Source organism: Ostrea edulis, chromosome 1 (genome assembly GCF_947568905.1).
Source record: "Ostrea edulis chromosome 1, xbOstEdul1.1, whole genome shotgun sequence".
In the NCBI taxonomy this organism is placed as follows: domain Eukaryota; kingdom Metazoa; phylum Mollusca; class Bivalvia; order Ostreida; family Ostreidae; genus Ostrea; species Ostrea edulis.
The window spans coordinates 109,589,436-109,596,062 of record NC_079164.1 but is presented as its reverse complement, the minus strand read 5'-3'; positions in this window follow the sequence as shown (position 1 = coordinate 109,596,062).

Here is a 6,627-nt window from a genome sequence, read left to right as displayed (position 1 = left end):
TGGATCAGTGGTTCTTGAGAAGATTTTTCCATTATAAACACATGTGAAAATGGTTTCCCCTATTGTGGCCCCAACCAAATCCTGGGGGTGGGAGGGGGGGAGGGGCATGCTGGTTCTGGAGAAGATTTTTAAAAAAAAAATAAGTGTAATTTCACTCTTTTGGAGAAGGGTGTTCCCCTTCATTTGAAAAAACTTGAATCTCTTTCCTCCAAAGATGATTTGTGGCCCTGTGGTTCTGGAGAAGTAAAAAATGTAAAAGTTTACAGACAGATGGATGGACAGACAGGTGACCGACAATGAGTGATCAGAAAAGCTCACTTGAGCTAAAAATGAAACTCTTGGCCATGAGTCCCCCTGAAGCAGAAAACATATCAGACACCTGCAGGAAACAGGGTTGTATAATGAAAAGACTTTAAAAATACAAGTGCTATAGGCCAAAAAAGAATTCTTTAGTTTCTTAGGCCAAAAATTTCAAAATTAAATGCAGCAGGCAGGTTCCCACCTTTTTTTCTTTTTAGGTCCTAGATCTTTAATATCTCTTGTAAGTCAATAAACAAAATATAGCTCTATCATTTGATTATTATACTCTTTTGACTTTTTACATGTACAGTGGAGCCTCATTAATCTGGACAATTTTTCTAGGGAACAGAATTTTTACATGTTATATTGCATCAGTAATCCGGAAATTTGTGTTTCAGATCCGGACGGTAATTTTTTTTAAAACCACAAAATGTTTTAAAAATGCATCATTGAAAATTGTACCGTTAATCTAAACAGTAATTTAAATTTTTTTGGGAAAGATCTGCCTTGGATAATTTTAGTAGGGTGTGAATTATAAAAAAAAAACCATACATCATCACACAGCCTAATTGAAGTGATTATCTGTATCTTGTCAACACTTACCTTAACTTAGGTCATGTATTGTGATGACTGTCAGATAACGCACTAATTGAGACATTGTATTGAAAATTATATAATGCGTGCAGTGTTTGCAAATAAATCTGTAATATATTATAGTCTTGGTCAGTAGTGTATTAATAAATCAATGATATATTCCATGGAACAGCTTTGTTACACATTTATAGCACCCTATTCAAATCAAAAATGTGCATATTATACCATTGGTCCACATACATGGATTTCATATTATTAATTGAAGTGAATTGGCATATTGGTAACTTATATAAAGATCCAGAATATGTGATTCAGTTATCCGGATGCTTCATTTATACAGACAATTTTGCCGAGAACCAAAGTGTCCAGACTAATGAGGCTCCCCTGTATCTAATAAAAATGTTTATCTGCTAGCATATGTTTGACATGATGTGATGGTGCAAGAGAAATTAAAGATTAAAGTTTTGCCTTAATTAATACAGAATTTCAAAATTTAATTCTAAATCAAAATATGGGGGGGGGGGGACTTTGATTGCTTAGGCTCTCTACAAAAATTCTGATTACTGCAAGTGTAATTACTATGTTTCCATCTTCAGTATTAGCTGCTCAGAGGCAGGGGTATCATCTGGTGCCACCAGACTCATTGTAGCTCATTTCAGAGTGCTCATGGGAAGATCATGACAATTCATCACATGAAAGCAAACAATATGAGACATGGGTGAAAATTTGATACTGTACAACAAATAGCTAGTAAGAGAATTAACTGATTTTAAGTAAAAATTATATGGGTGGTGGCAGTGCATGCCATCCTAACATCCCTCCCAATACATATTTCAGCTAGCTGAAATATCATCTGGGATAATTCCAGTAAAATTATGACCTAAAATTTGTGTTCAAAGTTTCTAATGCACTGCAATATGAAAAAAGATGTGTTTGTGAAACATAAATGCCCCCGATAATGGGCAATTCCAAAGATGGCCATGGTCACAAGGACAAATAACTTGGTACCAATAGAAAGATCTTGTCACAAGAAATGCTCATATGCAATATGAAAGCTCTAATATTTACCATTTAGATGTTATGACCAATGTCATTTTTTTTAAAGTAGGTCAAATGCCAAGGTCAATAGGTTTAGTACCCATGGCGAGAGGTCTTGTCACAAGAAATACTCATGTGAAATATCAAAGCTCTAGCACTCAACTGTTCAAAAGTTATTAACAAGGTTAAAGTTTTCAAAAAGTAGGTCAAACTCCAAGGTCAAGGGCTATAGAAGCTGAAGCTAAATCTGAGGAAAAGAACCCAAGAAAGAAGAAATCTCATGAAATGGGCTTCCAGAAAATAACTGCCAAAGAACTTCAAATAAAGGAATTGATGGCTTTTGCATGAATTGACTCTATATTCCCAACATCTCATGTGCTATCACCTGCAAAGGAAAAACAGTGCAACTCCACAGAAAAGGCCTCAGCTTATCAACCAAAGAGACTCGAGACAGCAACAAAATCTGTGACACCAGCAAAGGAAAAACACAATGCAACTTCACAGAAAATGACCCCAGCTTATCAACCAAAGAAACTCGAGACAGCAACAAAATCTGTGACACCAGCAAAGGAAGAACACAGTGCAACTCCACAGAAAATGACCTCTGCTTATCAACCAAAGAGACTCGAGACAGCAACAAAATCTGTGACACCAGTAAAGGCACAAAAAGATCTGTCATATTTGTCCGTCCATTCGTTTGAGCTCACATCTCCTAAAGCTTTCATCAGAAATTTGATAGACATGTAATTGATCACAAATATCAGGGTTCGAAATTAACTCATGTCCGTAAGTCCGAGACTAGTAAAAAATGTGTCGGACTAGTGAACTCTCTATAGCACTAGTCCGTACGGACTAACGAAAATCCGGAAATCAATCTTGAATATGGTAAATATTTTTAACAAGATTTGTCCGAGTCTCTTAGATGTTTGAACTTATGGTCGATTAATTACCTGCATGGTTAAGTGTTTGCGTGACTATGACATCCTGATCTTCCAAACACATGGAGTGCATTCAAGACCACCGTTCTTCGAACGTGCACAAATTGTCAAATTCCTGCCAATTCCGAACGCCGAGTACACATCACAAGAACGTGTTCTAGGTGCAGGAATTGCAAGTAGTGTGGTCTGAGAACATGCACGTTTGTGTACACATGTTTTCATCATTCGCGACTCTAACACAGTAGTTCATAACACTATAGCTCATGACTTGGTCAATCGAGTGAATTTTATTGACTTTATTGATAACATTTCGAACTCCTGTGGCTCTAAGATCTGAGCACCAAAACAACGGGAACGTCGATCTCGAACGCACTTATGGATTAACTCGGAGGTTAATATTGTATGCTTCTGAAGATCTTGAATGCGAAATAAAATATGGTGGTCTCTTTTATTTGTAGGTGTCAGAAATTAAATTGATTGCAAATGTGATGCGTTTGGTTTCATTAAATACTGTTGAATAAAATGAAGATCATTTAATATGATGTACTGGATTGCGAATGTGATGTGTTTGGTTTCATTAAATACTGTTGAATAAAATGAAGATCATTTAATATGATGTACTGGACGGACTAGTGAAATGCTTTGCGGACTTGTGAACATCAATAGTGACTAGTCCGTACGGACTAGTGCTTGAAAATGTTAATTTCGAACCCTGAATATTCCTTGAGACAAGGACTTATGGACCATGGTCATTTTGGAAAGATCAAGGTCACTCAGAACATATAAAAGTTTCTAATTTCAACAGTTTTTGATATAAAAGTTTCCATCTTCTAAACCTTTCATCAGAAATTGATATAATTGATCACAAATATTCTCCGAGACAGGGATTTTTGGACCAAGGTCATTTTGGAAAGGTCAAGGTCACTCGGAACATATATACATATATATATACACTTTATATAATTAAAAAGTTCTTTATTTCAAGTTTTTGAACAGGTATTGATCATATATCACACGAATAAGTAATAGGCAAATGGGTTTCAGGCAAAGGTCAATCAAGGTTATTTTGTAAAGCTCAAGGTCACTCAACATATACCTTCTATATAAAAAAAAATTCATTTCAACAATTGATCATTTTGACCAAGGTCTCTCAAGGTTAGTTTGTCAAGGTCACTCAGAACATACTTATATGAGGAAAAAGTGCCTTATTTCCAGTTTTTGATCATATATTGCACAAATAAGTGATAGGGAAATGGCTTTCTGACAGACAAAGGTCACTCAAGATCATCTTCTAAAAGTCAAGGTCACATAACATATACCTTCTATATGAAAAAACCCTTCATTTCAACAATGTTTCAATCGTTATTAATCATTGCACGAGTCATTCCTTATATGTAGGAGTTCATTGGTTAGATGTATTTCGGGGAGCATCCATCAGTTTTACTGATATTCTTGTGTTTGTGACACGGTCGATATTTTCCACAAAAAATGTTGAGTTGATGCATTGTGACATCATCTACTGATACGGAATCAGAAAACCACAGTGTGGTGATCCAGAAAATGTGAAATCAACAGTATCAAAAAACGAAACATTGATGGGTATATATAATACTTGGTTGTGACTACCTCATGCTCAGTTATCTAAAACAATGGACTTTAATTGGAGTGAATTAATTTACACTGAATTTATAGGACTAGACATGAAATCTGCACAATGGACTTTTCCTTGTTGTGCCGACTTTCTTAAATGTTAACTGTAGCACACTCGTGCTTGTTGCTCCAATGGAAGCAGCCATTTCGGACATAGTAAGATCCGGATTGGACCAGAAACATTTGTTCTGGAATTTGAAAGAAAAAAATTGAAGTTGGGGGTTTTGAGTCCAGGTCGGTCGGGCAACAGGACAGACATTATAACCCTGAAGAAACAGGCTTTAGAAGAATACACCAAGAAAATGTAACAAGAGGCCCACAGGCCTTATCAGTCACCAGAGTGCTAGTGAAAAAAGTACCACTACTCCAAAGGGCTATGAAATCTAGATTTTTTTTTACTCTTCTGAATATCTATGCTAAATTCTAATGTTCAGCAACAGTATAAAACAAGATGTGTAAAATTACCATTTTTTGTACATCCTTTTCTGCTATTCCTATGTATGCATTTAGATTTTATACAGTATCGGCAAACTTAGATAAATACTGTATTCTAAGTTTTGAACTTTGATTATAATTCCACTCAAATTTTTGAAAATTTTAAGGACTGGAGGGGGGAATTTTCTGTACAATAAACATACCATCTCATCTTTTTTATGTGATGAGATTATGATGTGATTATGAGAAATACATTCATTTAACGTAGTTCCACACTCCTGTGACGGCATAAGATTTTGCAAAGTCAATGATTTAATGACTTGAACATAAATTTTGTTGGAGTCTTTTTCAATAGTTATTTTTAAAAAAATTGTCAGCCATAAAATATTTCAAAAGTCTTAGTTATATTTGAATAGTCAATGATATGTTTCAAAATATTGAATCCAAGGACAATAACTCCGTTTTCAATAAATTATTTATCAAGCCCATTATGCGATAGATTTCCTTTATTTTTCACAAACATTTTACCAAGGTGATAAGGAATCATTATCTGTGTCTTTGTGAAATTACATAAAATTTTAATCCATGAGTGATTTTGAATAGCTCAGCTGTATGGTGCCAGAATTCGGTTTTTTATGGGGGTATACATACTCTAGAAGCTATAAATTCGAAAATATCAAGGAAAGGTATGGATTTTTTTTCGATAAATAACTATAATAGATGTACATGTACTAATATAAACAGAAAAAATGATATGTAAACCATGCTATAAGGAAACTGTGTCCACATTTATTTGTTTTTTAACATTTTGGAGAACAACGCTAATTCAATAATTCTGCACTTATTATTCTAAAACTTGATGAACATATTGAAAATGACATGTGTTTTAAAATAACGACAAATAACTGTTTCCAATGAATTTCATAAAAATCTACATAGGGGTACATTACTTCAGTAGTGTCTGTAATGAAAATTAATATGGAAATCCTTAACTAATTTGCCTTTTTTCATTACTCTGAATGTTAATTTATTGATTCCAAACAAAAAAATGCTACCTAAACCCCAAAAATCCAGGACTAAGGACCCACCTTAATGCACCTTTCAAAAAATGCTTATGGCCTCAAGCCTGAAATAAAACAAATTTTATTCTTTTACTTCTGGTAGTTTTGAAGTCCTGATATTTCATCAAAAGTCCTAGGATATGGGAATGTTGTTAAAATACATAACTCCTGACTCTCAATCAAATGTACTGGCAAGAGTTGGATTTGATTAATGTAACAAAAAAGTCCTGAGATATCCCAGGAAGTCCTCTGTTCATATGTCAGGATTTCTCAGTCTCAGGAATTCCTAAAAGCAGATTGTGAGGATATCCTAGGAATTCTTGGGATGTCTTAGGAATTTCTGAGATGTATTTCTATGTTAGGAATAATTTCTGCAAGGGTTAAGGGGCCAAAATTGACCAATTTTCAAAAATCTTCTCTACAACCGCACATGTGTAAGAAATACTAAATGCATAGTGATATAGAGCAGGAAGGCCTCTACCGAAATTCTAACTTTCATAGTCCCCTGGGGTATGGGTTCTGACTTCAGGGTGGGGCCAAACTTGTTATATAGTGTTTATGTGTAAAACACTTGAATAACATCTTCTTTAGTGTGGTTGATACTAAATTGA